This window comes from Rhinolophus ferrumequinum, chromosome 7 (genome assembly GCF_004115265.2).
Source record: "Rhinolophus ferrumequinum isolate MPI-CBG mRhiFer1 chromosome 7, mRhiFer1_v1.p, whole genome shotgun sequence".
NCBI lineage: Eukaryota > Metazoa > Chordata > Mammalia > Chiroptera > Rhinolophidae > Rhinolophus > Rhinolophus ferrumequinum.
The window spans coordinates 24,989,775-25,008,059 of NC_046290.1; positions in this window are offsets into that span (position 1 = coordinate 24,989,775).

An 18,285-nucleotide genomic window follows, 5' to 3' on the forward strand; every position below is an offset into this window, starting at 1 on the left:
GATTCATAAGAGAAAACCGAAATCTTAGGAAATCTGTGTGCGTAGAGGACAAGAGCTTCACAGGAAAGATGAGAGGGAAAAAAAAATCATTTGCCAACCCCCAGGGGTAGGTTCTGAAGGAAGTGGATCGCTGTATTTCTACCGCAGGAGTATGTTGGATGGATGAAAAAAGGTCCCGCCTTGGCATAATGGGCCCTGTTTGCACTGACAGCTTTGAGGTTTCTGCATCGGGAACCTGAAAAGTTGTCAGCGTTAATAAAAAGAAGTTTTCCTGATAATGGTTTTGGTGCAGTGTGTGCAAGCATGTGCTATTCCTAGTGGTTGGTAAAAAAGAGACTATAATATGGAATGCATTATACAGAAGAGCCAAAAATAACATCTGTCTCACAAATAAGGGGAACCATCTCATTTTATATCTCTTCTTATTTGACAGCATCTTTTTTTCTTTACTGGAAAATTATAGTTTTGTGTAGTTTATAAAAATAACGTTTAAACATCACATGTGATTTTAGACTCAGATGGGATCTACTTAATAAAACACACAAGCAATTAGAGAACTTGGTTGTAATCACTTCTGAAACCCCAGAAGGTTCACATCGGCTGGGCTGAGTTGCTGCCTTCCCGGCGTCTCTCGTTTCAGAAGCTTAGTAGAGGAAATCACCACTGCCCACATCATGTATACAGATCATCTTTACCTAGCAATACAGATGTTTTTGAACTTCATGCTGCTACTGCTGGGGCAGATTCTAATTTCTAGAATGAAAATTATATTCACTGGGGATTAGAGTATGCTGGGAATAGAAGCTAAGCACACTTGGCAGTTCATCCCAGAGATATTCTTAGGGAAGAAAGAGTGATCAGGAAAGAAACCCCAGTTTTCTGTTTTTCATTTTATATAACAGAGGAGTTACCTGTTTCAGCTGTAAGCTAAGCCCACCTACTTACATTTTTTACCCTTTTGAATATATGAACTCTTCTGCAAGTCCAAAATGTGCTTATGTGAAGATGGCTGTTTTGGCATATGTCTCATGACACCTATGTTGCTTTCATTAGGATTTGTCTTGCTCTCAAACCTCCTTCTGTTCTTTAGCTATTTTGATCAGATGGGTTTCCATATTTTAGAAGAGGCTGGTGTTCCCTGCTGTTAATGACTGTGCTTGTTGAGCCACCAATCTTCAGTTATTATCTTCGTTATTTTTTGGTTAGAGATCACAGTCTTTCATTTCACTGTCCTTATCTGTTGTTTGAATCATCTCTTGGATGCCCCATAAGAGTCTATTTGGATAATTAAATGATCTTTCATTTAAGTAATTCTGATGGTCTCTAATGGGCAATATTGATGTTGTAGCGATGGTAGTGTTGTTAGTGATCATGGTGATGGAGATTTTGGTGCTAGTGGAGGTGATGGATATGGTAGTGTTTTTGGAAATGGTGGTATTGATGGTGGTGGTGGTGATAGAGATGGTAGTGGTGGTAGTAGTAATGGACATGCTGGTGTTATTGGAGGTGATAATGGTAGTGATGGAAATGGTCGTGGTAGAGGTGATGGTGGTTGCGATCGAGATGATGGTGATAGTGGAGGTGACGGAGATGATGGTGATAGTGGAGTGATGGTGGAGGTGAGGGAGACAGTGGTGATGGGATGGTGAGACTATTTTGCCAGGCTTAGTCTTTGGAGGAGTTACATATAAGAGGCACTGAAGGCTTAATATTAATGATGGTGGTCAAATCCTTACTATTTAAGGTGTAGTCTATAGACCAGTAGCAATGACCACCCACCAGGTTTTTATTGGGAATGTAAAAACTTAGGTTCCATCTCAGACCAACTGAATCAAAACCTGCATTTTAACAATATTTTCAGGTGATTTTTGTATGCACATTAAATTTGTAGAAGCACGGGTCTAATGGAGAAATAGCTACAAACATCTTTTATTCTTGTGGTCCATATTTCTTCCCTGTCTCTTCCTCATGAGGGAATCTCAGCCTACACCTGCATGTAAGATAAGGGAGGTCAATGCTCAGCTGATCAGTAGAATGTTATTTGGCCTATACTTCAAGGTCTAGAGTCATGTTTAAGTATGGATCCAAAAGAAAGCTTTTCATGACCTGAAACTTGATATTTCTCAGCTAAATATGTCTTCGCTAAAGATTGCTATGGTGCCTAAAGTTCTCATTAGCTTGACTTTTTAGGAAGCTGAGTCCTTTAACAGGAATAAGACATTTAAGCACTGATTACATTACCTGACTACCGCATTAGAATGAGGAGAATCTTGGGACTGAGATGCAGTCTATATGGGCTCCTTAGGGAAGTCTGCAGAGAGCTTGTCTATTTTACCTGAGAAAGAGTGGGAACCCATGGCACAGTGCGCGTGCATGCACACACACGTTAATTATAGCCTAATCACATTAGCAGACATTCCTGTGTATTGTTAAGTGGGAAGTGTGTAACTTGTGTGAGGAGAAACAAGGTTGATTTCTACACATACTGGGGGTGCCAAAAAAATGTATACACATGACTTGTATTCATTTTTTGCTTTCAGTATATATTATTACAATTTTAATAGTTTTTTCTTAAGATGTGTATCAATGTTTTTGGCACCCTCTGTATATTATGGTTATGTATTGCTATATAACAAACTACTTCAGTACTTAGTGGCTTAAAACAATAATCATTTATTTCTACTCCCAAATCTGTCATCGGCCTGGGCTCAGGGAGGACAGTTTGTTTCTGCTGCACATAGGACCAGCTAGGTTGGCCCAATTGAGACTGGAAGATATGCTTTCAAAATGGCTCCCTCCTGTGAGCAAGGCGGTACTCAGCCTGGGCTGTCAACCAGGGTCTTGGTTCTTCTCCACATGGGCCCTTTTACTTGGGCTTCCTTGGGTGATTAGGTTCCCAGAGCACATGTTCCCAAAGATCTGGACACGTGCTGTAAAAGTTCTTATAATCTAGCTTTTGAAGTTCCAGGTGTCATTTCTTTGTAATTGCCTTTCTTTCATGCTGGTGTCCTTTTCATGTGTATAGCCCAGTGGCTGATGCATTTTTTTGGACATCACTAATGTGGCAATTGCTAAATAAATAAATAATCTTCTTCAACACTGATGCTGTATAAGAAATTCTCACCTGGGCTTCTCCAATTTCCTGGGTACTGTAAAATAATAATAATAAGAACAACAACAAAAACACACTGTACAAGTAATGAGTAAATAGGCTATGCTATAGAGGACTCTAAAATGGGACATACTTCCCACCTAATCAAATCTTATTTCTTCAAGAAGTTCTCCTTCTTCCACAAAGTCTTTTCTGACCATTTTAGTCACCATGGAGCAGTTTGTTCTCTGAACTCAGTCCTATAGTCAGCGTGAAGAGTAGACCCAACTTCCCTCAACTTTCCATTTCCCTGTTTTCCCTAACCTTCTTCTCAGTACTGAGTTTTCCTCTGGGTCTTCTCATTATCAGTCCTAACCCAAACACCGTAATAGGAAACACCATTCAAATGTCAACAGGTTATATAGTATCATCTTTCTTGGGGATGTTTGCCTTTTAATTAGTGATTGTACCATTGTTTGACCTAAATCAAACCACTGTATATTTATTGAGAATCTACTACATGCAAGGCTATGTTTGGGGCTAGGGAAGTGCCAAAGCAGCATTAGACCTGACTGACCCCAAGGAACTTAAAATTTAGCTGGGGAGAGGAACTTAATATACATTAGAAACAATAAAATACAAGTTCAATGCTGAGCTTTGATTTTGAACACAGGGTGTCTTATAAGGTAGACTCACTGCCAAGGTGAAATGTAAGGGTGGCTGGAAGAGCATTTTTCTACCATGCTGGTCTCCTCAAGGTGCTTTGTGAAGACCTCCTGTGATTCTGCTGTCTAGTGGGAATGGTCGCCAGGTCTCAGAGAAGCTGTGACCTAGAGAGATGTTGAGGGTGGAGTTTGGTGGTGGCATTGGTTGGGAAGACTGGTGGAAATTCTCACTCATTATGCTTGCAGATGCAATCAGGTAACTGAAGAAATTATAAAGGAGGCGTGGGCACATGGGAAATATTGCACTCCATTGTAGTTCAACAAGCAGGATTTCCAGATTTTTTTTTTTTTTTTTTTTTTTACCATGGTAATATTCTTCCTACCCAAATGGTGCTGCTGGTGTTAGGACACAGGTATCTCAATTTTGGGGCTCTTTAGAGGGAAACGGTATTTTGATATAGGTCAGGAAATGAGAAAAGAAAAATAAGATGGGGAATGGAAGTAGGGAAAAACAGTTCTATAAAAAATGGAATAGAGTTAAAAAGGGGGTGGGCATGTGGCTTACATTTAAATGAGACAAGTTTCCTATCTTTTAAAACAAATCTACCAACCTTTCATGTATGTATACACGGAGACCACACAGTGTTTGCCATAAAATTCAAAAAGGATATATTTCTGGAGTTCCCTCACTCCCTCCTATTCCCACATTCTCCACCCTCTCAAAGAAACAGAAAGGGAAGGGAATTTGAGGGGTGGTAGACTAAATGACTTCAGAACAATAAAACTAGCTTAATGTAGAACTGGAACTGCGACATTTAATTCTAGGCCAGGCTTGGTGCCAAGTCCCATGGAAAGCAAATGCAAACCCAGTGTTTTAGCCAGCGTTAGATTGAAACAGGGCCCATCAGTGATTTGTAAATCCTTATTCCTCTTGGTACAGTTGCTACCTCATCTGGAGCTAGGTAGAGGCAATTTTAAGGGGGCTTGTTTATATCATTAGCTAACTGCTGGCTCGGTTCATTCATTCACTCATTCATTCATTCATCTCTCCAGTCAGTCTTTTCTTTGTGCTAGACCAGCACTCCATATATATTTTTCTTATACCATTTATAACTTTGTATTAATTAATTTTCTTCTTGAGCACCCACAGCTTAGACTAAATTTCCCCATATTTTTTGCCATTAATGGTATACTAATGGTAGCTGTTACTGAGTTCTGGCTAAAGGACTGTGAGCAGTATAGTGTATTCCATATACAGGCCTAGTTCATAGGAAAACTTCTCATGGAAAATCATCTATGCTCGTTTCCACTTCCAGCTGGCTGGAATGGAAATGATGCCTAGTGAAATTTTGTAATTGTCTTTTGTTAGAATGTCTTTATTTACTTCCAGTATTAGGGTATGCTGGCCTCATAAAATGAGTTGAGAAGTGTTCTCTATTTTCTAAAAGAGTTTGTGTAAAACTGGAATTATTCCTTCCGTAAATATTTAATAGAATTCACCAGCAAAGCCATCTGGGCCTGGAGTTTTGTTTGTGAAAAGGTTTTAAATAATAAATTCAATGTGTTTAATAGCTATAAGGCTCTTCACATTTTTTACTTCATTTTGCCTCAGTATTGGTAAGGTATATTTTTCAACAATTTGTTCATTTCATCTAAGTTGTAGAATTTGTTGGCATAAAGTTTTTAATAATGTTCATTTATTAACTGTTTGATGTTTGTAGGACTTGTGGTGATAACCCTTCCTTCATTTCTAATATGGGCAGTTTGTGTTCTTAATGTAATTTTGGAAACCAAATGTTGAAGATGCTAAAGTCACAAGATGGAATGAACTTTGGTCTTTGAATCGGTCTTTGAATCACCCTTTGGTGGAGAGCTGCCAACTATTCAGAAACACCCGCATCGTATTGTTGAATGAGCCAGAAATAAACATCTGTTATATCAAGTCACTGAGATGGGGTGAGCTTTGGTTTGGTATAGCAACTATCATTACTTTACCTATTGCAGGTTGTCATTCTTGGTTTCTGCGTTTATATTTCCCATTACACTGTGACCCCTGTAGGCTAGGAGCCATGAGAATATTGTTCTTGGTATTTGTCCCAGTGCTTAGCACAATATCTGGTGGATGCACGGTTCCTGATAAATGCCCCTTGAATATAAATGAATGACCAAAATGGTTGCTATGTGCTTGGAGCCTAGAGGTTTTCTTCCCCTCGGATGGGTGACTCAGCTACAACCTAGAGCTCGCAAGTGTTGGCTTGCTGTATCATGTTCTTCCTCCCTTCCATTTCCCACATTTTCCCTCCCTTCTTCTCACTGTTTTCGGTGTCCTGCCTTTGTTCAGAACCACACCTGTGGGTCACTGTCAGAAACCTTTCATGAAGGTAAAACCTCTTCAATTCAGATCCCACTAGACTGGAATTCAGAATAAAACAGATACTGGCTGGACTTATGTTTGCTTTTGTCTTCTCACCAAAACATACCAATCAAAAAATCAATGCACCAAACAACAACAGTACTCAGAACTCTATGCAAATGATGTGTAAAAATAGATCCCTCCCAGGGCAGAAGATTGAGATTGCTTTAAAGAACAACTTCAAAGGATTCTTCCAGTGACATCAGTTTAGTGCCTTTGCATATAAACAATAGACTAATTATAAATTATACTTAAGTAGAGTAGATATTAGATCCACTGCTGCGAAAAGCATATTTTGCTATATCTTAGTATATATTCCTATAAAATAATTCAATCAAACCTATTTTGTGTTTCAGACTTTCACCAAATTGGACTAGTCTTCTTAAACAACGAGAAGTATTGGTGGGGGGCTCCCTGCATCAGCTGAAGGCTGGGTGCCTCCTGCAAGTACGTATTCTTGCAGTCAGTTCTTGTAGGTGAGGATGGAAACATTCCAACACATATACTTTGCTGGGCTCTAGGTAACCTTTCCAGTGTTTTTCAATTAATAACAAATGCTTAGTGCCAAGTTTCGTTTTAGTCGTGCTTTTTCTTAATTACTTGCTGACAAGTTTACTACTCTGCGAAGCATATAGGTGAGGTACTAATTCTCAGAATATTTTGGTTCTGTGTCTTGTCTAATCTGTGCTAGACTGTCTACACATTCCTTTTCGTGCTTCACATACATTCTTAGAAAAGTATGCAGGCTTCATTCTGTATACTCTGCAAATACAGTCTAGAAAAGTTTATTATAAAGCAAACATCATTTTCCATTAGTATCTGGAGATTTATTCATTTCCAGTTATTCATAATTGGAGGAAATCCTCCAATAGATTGAGCTGAAAAGTTCTGGCAGGAAGTGTGTTGAAAGGGACCTAACTGAGTGGCATAGGTGGCACTGTAGGAATTGTGTACTCCCTGGATTTTCAGTCTCCACTGAAACTGTGCCCTTCCAATCACTTTGCCTTTCTCAATCCTGTTAACCCTGCAACCCCCCTCTTTTCTTAGCTCGTCAGAGTCCTAGATCTGTGTACAGTGTCTAGAAATTCCCTGATTTCATACCCAATTTTCTGAAACTCTGCTTCCCTTTTCCTTTTGTTTGGTTATTTAGTGTCTCCTGAAGCTGGGCTGTGATAGTGAGCCTCCACCGAAGGCACACTATCTGATAAATGAAACACGGACGATGTCACTGTCCGATAAATGAAATACTCTCATATGAACATTTCCGAAATAGGAGGCTTTAGAATTCTGTAAAATATAAATACAGTTTGGTTGGTTAGTTTAAATTCTACATATAATTTATTAATCACAGGGAATGTGTTATAGAGCAGGCAGATAGCAGGCTAAAATCTTGCCATAAACTGTCTTGCTGTAATTATGATGATGGTAAAAACTGTTAACTGTTGTTGAGTGCTTACGATGTTCCAGGTGCTATTGTATTCACTTTATAACACATATTAAATCATTTGATCCTCATAGCAGACCCATGAAATAAGCACTATTATTATTCCTATTTTACAGATGAGAAAACTAAGGTACATAGAGGATAAGTAATTTATCTAAGGTTACACAGCTTATAAATGGTGTCTATACTGCATATTCAAATATTTCTTGTTGAAGAATCTTCCTCTTGTTCAGAATAATGCATATTATATCTCCTTTTGCTGTATTAGAGAAATATATGATGGTTATTCTTGTCTCCCAATGCCATCTACATAATAAGGTCTTACCCTATATTTTAGAGCTGTACGAGTACTTTATGTTAACAGAGAAATCATTTTTACCTCATACCCCAAAGTAACAATATTTTGATTTTTAACCCAGAAATACCATGTCTAAGTTCTTAATTTGATAGAGTATTTTCCAAGTTGAGATTGAAGCCCTCACTACCATCATTATGATCAGCAGGATTGATTCTCATTACATCTAGTTCGCTCTTACTTAATAAGGTCTGGTATTACAAAACTTGGCAGTTATCACTAGCAATCCATGTTGTCAGAATAACTAAAGGGAAATTGGCTCCTGAAACTCTTGCTGTCCTACCTTCTCTGGAGTGTATTTTGAGGGTTACGTGTAAAAATACACGTGATATCACTTAGAACATGTTAGAGCCCCAGTCAAATGTTAATAATTTAACTTTACATTCTATTTTATTAAGCTTTCTTTCATAAAACAAGTTTAGGCATATTAATTCCTCATGGGCTCATGAAGGTTTTAGATACATACTTGTTGAAATAATTGATTTTTCAGGTTTAATTCTGCCACCTCCATAACTTTAAGTATTTCTGCAGTAGATAAAGTGCATTGATAGTCCCAAATTTTCACTCTTCCTGCTGTGAAAGGGGCATTTTGACCCAACTCTTAAGTAGCCACATGACTTGCTTTGGCCTATGGGATGTTAACAAATGTGGTGCAAAGTGTGCACTCTGAACTCAGACTCTTGCTGCCATTGCATCTTTGCCATAACCACGAGAACATGAGCAAGCTAGCCCACTAAAAGACTGTGAAAGACACATAGAAAAGAATCAGGGCATCTGAGGCCATCCAAGACTCATCAGTCTCTTGCTAACCTGCCAGTATCCACAGATTCCCAGTGAGCCTAGCCAAGATCAGCCAAGCATGAGCCAGATCAGCACAACTGTCCACCTGACTTACAGACTACTGAGAAATATTACATGATTATTGTTTTAAGCCACTATGCTCGGGATGTTCTGTTATAGAGCAATAGCTAACTGATACAGCCTCAACTGCAGCAATAATCATTACTATTTATGAATCCCCATTTGAGTGCATTTGAGACTGCTCAGCATAGGGGTTTAGGCTCTTGGCTTTGGGACGAGATGCCTGAGGTTCAAATACCAGTGTTTTTTTTTGTTGTTGTTGTTTGTTTGTTTGTTTTTTTTTTTTAAACTTATTTAATGTGTAATAGTGCCTGGCAATTAGGAAGCACTGCACGTTAAATAAAACGCTGTGTGGCCAGATCTGTGGCAAGTGTATGCACACGTGATTGCTTTCTATCCTCTCACTAACTCTTTTGAAGTAGATAATTTTACACCTATTTACTAGACATGGACCTCAGGGCTCAGAGAAGCTAAGAAACAGGCACCGTGGCACGCAGTCAGTGAGGGGAGAGCCAAGGTTATGAACCTAGGTCTGGCCGTGTTTATAATCATCGTAACTACGTTGCCATTGCATCTTAGCTATTTTGGCCTTCTATTTGGGATTTGTGGTCCCAATTTCGGTCTTGTGCCTCAAGTGGAATTTTTAAAAATAAGTTCGGAAATCTAAATAGTATTTACAGGGCAGGAGAGGATGTCACAGATAAAATGTGGACGTTTCCCAAGTGCTGAGTGTCTTCTTTCACTCGCCAGAGGTGCCTTGACATTAATGTCCTGTTTATGTACATCAGTTTTAGTCACGAGAAATGAAGATAAATGAAAACCACAAAGGCTCAATCTTATTTATTGTGTATAGTAATCACTTCCTTAAATCAGACTTATTGCTGGGTTCGAGGATGGAGTTGGGGAAGAAACCTAACTGAACTTACAATATCTGAATTACAGATCTATTTTTCAAAGAAGTGCAGTCTTAGGTAGGTAAATAATAAATCTATGGCAAATACTGTTGTTGATAGATCCAACTGAGCAGTTATATGATCAGAATTGGTAGTTTACCCTCACCTCTTCTCCATCCCCTGCTGAAGATTATGGGATTAGAATGGGATACATTGCTTAAACACAGCCTCCGGTCTTATTTTGGTGGTGTTACTAATTTTCTTGGAAAGAATGATAGGATGATCCTCAATTCTGGATTCTAAGATCTGTATTACTGAGATTTTATAATCCCTCATTCCTCTGGATTTTTCCATACAACTTTTGGTCATTGTCACCAACAAGCCAAAATACTATGCTTGTCCCTTGCTTGTGCACATGCTAACAAGCCATTAAAAAGAGAAAAATTGGAGTTAATTCTTTGGGAGCATACTTTGGAAAAAGTAGCCTGCATAATCCACAGCTTGGATAATATGGTTCTGAACTCTGGATTCTCTTCTTTGAATTTACTTTTCAAAGCATTCAGTTTCTGTTTTTCTTTACTGTCTCTAGTAAAGAAGACTCCAACTATCGTTTAATAGTCTCTGCCTGGAACCAATCTCATAGGACCCAGGTTTTCCTGTCTTTTATCCTATACTTTAGAATTATAATGCGCCTTCCCCAAATGTTTGAGACTGGAATTCACCCTGGGAGCTCAACACCAGTTGCTTCATGTGTATGGTAACAAGTGTGTCAGCGAAGATTGATGGACAGCTGTCTATGGCAGGAGCATGCTTGCTGAAAGATGGGATATTGTTGCCCCCAAATTTCCATGCCTAGGGATAGGCTAGTGCTAAGGCCAGACTCGTGGACAGATAATTATTATCATAGTGAAGTAACTTCAAAGAAAGTGTGGAATTTTGTGGCCATGAGATCACGGCAGATCTGAGTGCAACTTTTGCAGCATCTCATTAGTTTTTTTCCTGGAACAGTCCAGGAAGTGGCATGCATGAGGCTTTCTGGCTCAAAGATTTACTGTGCTTCTGGCTTAAAAAAAAAACCAAACATTGAAATCTTAAGAAATATGTTTATGGTACCCGTATCTTAAGAAGCTTTTGCTTGATTTTGGCAGGGCAAGTCAATGTTTGAACAATTGAAAACATCTTTTTTAACCGTTTCCAGAAATCATTTGCAAACACCCCGAAGTAAGGTTACATACAATTCCGCTCTAAGCCTCAATTAAGGCTGTTGTTGTATAGCATTTGCTGCCTCTAATAGCCTGACACCATAATAATATTATACAGTATCCCGAGATAATGAGAAGAATGTATAACATCTGCTTATACTCAGAGAACAAAGAAGAATGAAGGATGCATCCTGCAACATTTGCAAAGCACCGCCTTTGCTTGCTGGAGATGCAGGGTGGCTTTTCCCATGGATTGTTTCTCTGCTGTCTAGAGGCAATGACAGCAAAATGTTCTGCAAGAGTTTGGAGAAAGCTTACCATAGATAGGGTGCTCAGGCTGAGGGCTCAGCAAAACTGACCTCATTAAGGGAACCATTTCTGAGCTCCTCCAAAATAAAGATTGTATTTTTAATCATCATTTCTTCCTTCCTTCCTTCCTTGCTTCCTTTTTTCCCTCCCTCCCTCCCTCCTTCCTTCCTTCCTTCCTTCCTTCCTTCCTTCCTTCCTTCCTTCCTTCCTTCCTTCCTTCCTTCCTTCCTTCCTTCCTTCCTTCCTTCTCTCTTTTTGGTGAGAACATTTAAGATTTACTCTCTTAGCTACATTCAAGTACATAATATAGTATTATTAGCTATAACTCCATGCTGTACAGTAGATCCCCGGAACTTGTTAATCATATAACTGGAAGTTTGTATCCTTGACCAATTTCCCCCACCTCTAACCCCCAAATCCCTGTTTTTCTGAGTTTGATTTTCTTCAGATTCCACATATAAGTGAGATCATACAGTGTTTGTCTTTGTGTATTTGACTTATTTCACTTTGCATAATGCCCTTAAGGTTCATTCAAGTTGTTGCAAATTCCTTCTTTCTCATGGCTGAATAATATTCCAGTGTGTGTGTGTGTGTGTGTGTGTGTGTGTGTGTGTGTGTAATCTTTTTAAATCCATTCATCCAGTTATAGGCACTTAGCTTGTTTCCTTAGCTTCGCTATTGTGAATAATGTTGCAATGACCATGGGAGTGCAGATATCTCTACGAGATCCTGATTTCAATGTCTTTGGATATATACCCAGAGTGGGATTGCTGGATCATATGGTAGTTCCATTTTTTTTAAAATTTATTGGGGTGATAATTGTTGTGAAATTACATAGATTTCAGGTGTACAATTCTGTATTACATCATCTATAAATCCCACTGTGTGTTCACCACCCAGAGTCAGTTCTCCTTCCATCACCATATATTTGATCCCCCTTACCCTCATCTCCCTCCCCCACCCCCCTTACCCTCTGGTAGCCACTAAACTATTGTCTGTGTCTATGAGTTTTTGTTTCTCATTTGTTTGTCTTGTTCTTTTGTTGTTTTTGGTTTATATACCACGTATCAGTGAAATCATATGGTTCTCTGCTTTTTCTGTCTGACTTATTTCGCTTAGTTATACTCTCAAGATCCATCCATGTTGTCACAAATGTTCCTATATCATCTTTTTTATTGCTGAATAGTATTCCATTGTGTATATATACCACAACTTCTTTATCCATTCATCTATCGAAGGACATTTTGGTTGTTTCCATGTTTTGGCCACCGTAAACAAAGCTGCAATGAACATTGGAGCACACGTGTCTTTATGTATAAATGTGTTCAGATTTTTTTTGGTAGATACCCAGGAGAGGGATTGCTGTGTCATATGGTAATTCTATTCATAATTTTTCGAGGAACCTCCACACTGCCTTCCATAGCGGCTGCACCAATCTGCATTTCCACCAACACTGTATGAGGGTTCCTTTTTATCCACAGCCTCTCCAACACTTGTTACTATTTGTCATGTTGATGAAAGCCATTCTGACTGGGGTGAGGTGATATCTCATTGTGGTTTTTATTTGCATTTCTCTGATTATTAGTGATGTTGAGCATTTTTTCATATGTCTATTTGCCATTTGTATGTCCTCTTTGGAGAAATGTCTCTTCAGGTCCTCTGCCCATTTTTCAATTGGGTTGTTTTTTTGTTGTTGAGTTTCATGAGTTCCTTGTATATTTTGGATATTAGCCCCTTATCGGAGGCACTGTTTGCAAAAATCTTCTCCCATTCAGTTGGTTGCCTCTTTATTTTGTCGATGGTTTCTTTTGCTCTGCAGAGGCTTTTAAGTTTGATATACTCCCATTCATTTATTTTAGCTTTTACTTCCATTGCCTTTGGAGTCAAATTCATAAAATGCTCTTTGAACCCAAGGTCCATAAGTTTAGTACCTATTTTTCTTCTATGCAGTTTATTGTGTCAGGTCTTATGCTTAAGTCTTTGATCCATTTTGAATTAATTTTGGTACATGGTGACAAATAGCAGTCCAATTTCATTCTTTTGCATGTGGCTATCCAATTCTCCCAGCACCATTTATTGAAGAGGCTGTCTTTCCTCCATTGTATGTTTTTAGCTTCTTTGTCAAAAATTATCTGTCCATATTTATGTGGTTTTATTTCTGGGTTCTCAATTCTATTCCTTGGTCTATGTGTCTGTTTTTCTGCCAATACCATGCTGCTTTGATTATTGTAGCCCTGTAATACAAGCTAAAGTCAGGGAGTGTGATACCTCCAGTACTGTTCTTTTTTCTTAAGATTGCTTTGGCTATTCGGGGTCTTTTGTGGTTCCAAACAAATCTGATGATTTTTTGTTCTATTTCTTTAAAAAATGCCATTGGGATTTTGATGGGGATTGCACTAAATCTGTATATTGCTTTGGGTAATATGGCCATTTTAACTATGTTGATTCTTCCAATTCATGAGCACGGAATGTCTTTCCATTTCTTTGTGTCTTCTTCAATTTCTTTCAAAAATGTCTTGTAGTTTTCAGCATATAGGTCCTTCACATCCTTGGTTAAGTTTATTCCTAGGTATTTTATTCTTTTTGCTGCAATTACAAAAGGAATTGTTTTTTGTATTTCTTTTTCTGAGATTTCATTGTTAGTATATAGGAATGCAATGGACTTTTGTACGTTGATTTTGTAACCAGCAACTTTACTGTATTCGTTGATTGTTTCTAATAGTTTTTTGGTGGAGTCTTTAGGGTTTTCTATATATAGCATCATGTCATCTGCAAAGAGTGATAATTTAACTTCTTCATTCCCAATTTGGATGCCTTTTATTTCTTTCTCTTGCCTGATTGCTCTGGCGAGGACTTCCAACACTATGTTGAAAAGCAGAGGTGATGGGGACAGCCCTGTCGTGTTCCTGAACGTAGAGCAAAGGGCTTCAGTTTTTCACTGTTAATTATGAGATTAGCTGAGGGTTTGTCGTATATGGCCTTTATTATGTTAAGGTATTTTCCTTCTATACCTATTTTATTAATTGTTTTAATCATAAATGGATGTTGTATCTTATCAAATACTTTTTCTGCATCAATTGATATAATCATGTGATTTTTGCCCTTTATTTTGTTTATGTGATGTATCACATTGATGGATTTGCGGATGTTGAACCATCCTTGTGCCCCGGGGATGAACCCCACTTAGTTGTGATGAATGATCTTTTTAATGCATTGTTGTATTCGATTTGCTAGAATTTTGTTTAGGAGTTTTGCATCTGTAGTCATCAGAGATATTGGTCTGTAGTTTTCTTTATTTGTGTTGTCCTTACCAGGTTTTGGTATTAGGGTAATGTTGGCCTCATAAAATGAGTTAGCGAGTACTGTCTCTTCTTCAACTTTTTGGAAGAGTTTGAGCAGGATTGGTATTAGATCCTCTTTGAAGAATTCACTTTGGTAGAATTCACTAGTGAAGCCATCTGGTCCCGGACTTTTGCTTTTGGGAAGGTTTTGGATGACTGATTCAATTTCGTTACTGGTGATCGGTCTGTTTAGATTTTCTGGTTCTTCATGGTTCAGTCTTGGAAGGCTATATGTTTCTAAGAACTTGTCCGTTTCTTCTAGGTTATTGAATTTGGTGGCATATAGTCCTTCATAGTATTCTTGGATGATCCTTTGTATTTCTGTGGTGTCCATGATAACTTCCCCTTTCTCATTTCTGATTTTGTTAATTAGTGTCTTCTCTCTTTTTATCTTAGTGAGTCTAGCCAAGGGTTTGTCAATTTTGTTAATCTTTTCAAAGAACCAGCTCTTTGTCACATTAATTTTTTCTATTGTCTTTTTGTTCTCTATTTCATTTAGTTCTGCTCTGATTTTTGTTATTTCCTTTCTTCTGCTGACCTTGGGTTTCACTTGTTCTTCTTTTTCTAGTTCTTTAATGTGTAACATGAGGTTATTTATTTGGGATTTTTCTTGTTTCTTGAGATAGGTCTGTAATGGTATAAATTTCCCTCTTAAAACTGCTTTCGCTGTATCCCAAAAATTTTGGTAGGATGTATTTTCATTCTTATTTGTTTCTATTTTTTGATATCTCCTCTAATTTCTTCTTTGACCCAGTTGTTCTTTAAAAGTATGTTGTTTAATCTCCATATATTTGTATTTTTTCCTGCTTTCTTTTTGCAGTTGATATCCAATTTCAAAGCTTTGTGATCAGAGAATATGCTTGGTATGATTTCAATCTACTTAAATTTGCTGAGGCTGATTTTATGTCCCAATATATGGTCTATCCTTGAGAATGTTCCATGTACACTAGAAAAGAATGTATAGTCTGATGTTTTAGGATGAAGTGCTCTATATATGTCAATTATGTCCATTTCATCTAATGTGTCATTTAGGGCTGCTATTTCATTATTTAATTTTCTGTTTGGATGATCTATCCATAGCTGTCAATGATGTATTTAAGTCCCCTAGCATAATTGTGTTTTGGTCAATTTCTCCCTTTAGTTCTGTTAGTAGTTGCTTGGTATATTTCAGTGCTCCCTGACTGGGGGCACAAATATTGATGACTGTTATGTCTTCTTGTTGTATAGTCCCCTTTACCATTATGAAATGTTCATCTTTGTCTCTTGTTATCTTTTTCACCCTGAAGTCTGTTTCATCTGATATCATTATGGCTGCACCTGATTTTCTCTGGGTACCATTTGCTTGGAGTGTCAATTTCCACCTTTTCACTTTGAGTCTATGCTTGTTCTTGTAGCTGAGGTGTGTCTCTTGGAGACAGCATATGGTTGGGTTTAGTTTTTTGATCCAATCTGCTACTCTGTGCCTTTTTATTGGTGAGTTCAGTCCATTTACATTTAGGGTGATTATTGATATGTGAGGATTTCCTGTCATTCTATCTTTAGTTTCCTGGTAAGGCTGTGTCTCCATTGTTTCTTTGCCTTTTTGTTGTTGTCTATTATTTCTGTGTGGTGGTATTATATGATGTTTCCCTCTGTTTCTTCTTTTATTGCAGTATATATTTCAGTTCTGGATTTTTTTTTTTTTGAGTGGTTACCCTTAAGTTTATGTAAAAGAAAGTTTTATATTTAGAGTATTTCATTTTCTTCAGCACGCTTACTTTCTCCATTCCCATATTCTGGTTCAGGCCTTTACTCTCCCCCTTTTTATGTTTTGGTTGCCACAAATTGTCCCTGTTGATGGTGGTCGAATAGCCTCCTTTAGTATTTCTTGTAGTGCAGGTTGTGTATTAGAAAATTACCTCAGCTTCTGTATGTCTGAAAAGGTCTTTATTCCTCCTTCATATCTAAAGGATATCTTTGCTGGATATATTATTCTTGGCTCATAATTTCTCTCTTTCAATAGTTTGAATATTTGGTTCCACTCCTTATTGGTTTGTAGAGTTTCTGCTGAAAAATCTGATGATGATCTAATGGGCTTTCCTTTGTAGGTTACCGTCTTCTTTTCCCTGGCTGCCTTGAGGATTCTTTCTTTGTCATTGATTTTAGACAGCTTCAACACAATGTGCCTTGGAGAAGGCCTGTTGGGATTGAGGAATTAGGTGTTCTATTTGCTTCTTGGATTCAAGGATCCAGTTCTGTCCACAAGTTTGGGAAGTTCTCATCAACACTTTGTTTGAATATATTCTTTGTTTCCTTCTCTCTTTCTTCTCCTTCTGGTATGCCCATTATTCTTATATTGCTCTTTCTGATGGAGTCAGAAAGTTCTTGTAGACTTCTTTCATTTCTTTTAAGTCTCAAGTCTCTTTCTTCTTCCATCTGTGTCATTTCCAGGTTTCTATCTTCGGTGTCATTGATTCTTTCCTCCATCCGGTCAACTCTACTACCTAAGCTAGTTATTTCATTCTTGATTTCTTCTATTGAGTTCTTAATCTCCAGAAATTCTATTTAGTTCTGTTTTAAAATTTCAATCTCTTTCGTAAAATGCTCATGTTGTTCTTTGATTGTGTTTCTGAGTTCATTAAACTGAATGTCTGGGTTTTCTTGCATCTCGTTGAGTTTTTTCAGAACTGCAATCTTGAATTCTCTGTCATTTAAGTCACATATTTCCATATCTTTAAGTTCCTTTTCTGGAGACTTTTCACTTTCTTTCTGAGCTGTCTTGTTGCCTTGGTTATTCATGGCAATTACTGATTTATTATTTCTCTTCCTAGACATCTACAGGAGTGGCTTCTGCAACAGGTTGATAGGAAGAGGTCTTTCTTTTGTTTTCCAGTACTTGTTGGTAAAATGTTTTATTTTCTCTCTAACTGCAGCCTTTTATTTCCTCTCTCACATGGTAGTGCTGTTTTCTCTGCAATATTCCAGCTTCTCACACAATGGGGGCATTCCCTGGGAGACGGGCTTCTCCTCTGTTAACAGTTCGCCTGGGTCACAGGGCGCAGTGTCCGTGTGGGTATGTGGAGAGCTTTTGAAGTTCCAAAGCTCTTCCTGAACCAGATTCAGAGCCCATATGTTTTAGCAGTTCTGTTTACTCCTGCAGGGATCCGCCCAGATAGGTGGGGCCAGGGGCAGGGTGAGTTGTGAGAGGTGGCCCAGAGCAATGGCGGGGACCACCACCACAGCCGGTCCTGCTTCCACAGCTCCCTCCCCTTTGCCGGAACTAGTTGGGCTGCGAATCTGTGTCTGCGGTCCACAGTTCTCAGAACAGCAAATATTCTGTTCTTTTGATCTGACACTGCTACTGTTCCGCTTCTAGCCCTGGGCTGGTGGGGGTGGGGTGAGCTCTGGGAGTGTAGGGAGGGGGCGGCTAGTCTCAGTGCCTAAGGCTTCCATTCTCTGCTCGGCAGTGAGGGCTTAAACCACCGTTTTCAGCCTTCTTCCCTCAGTCTTTTCTCCGAGGTCTCTGCCGTGAGCATTGGGTTCAGCTGTGTTATATGCTGCCCCCTCAGCTCTGTGGGCCATAAGTGGAGCCCTAGCAGTCTGAGTTCTTCCCTCTCCCGCAGCTGCAGTAGTTGCAGCGAGCTCGGAGCACTGAGCTGGGTCTGCGTCCTGTGCCCGCGTGGCTCCGTCTCCGCACTTCTCCCTTCCCTCCTCCCCTGCTCGTGCTATTCA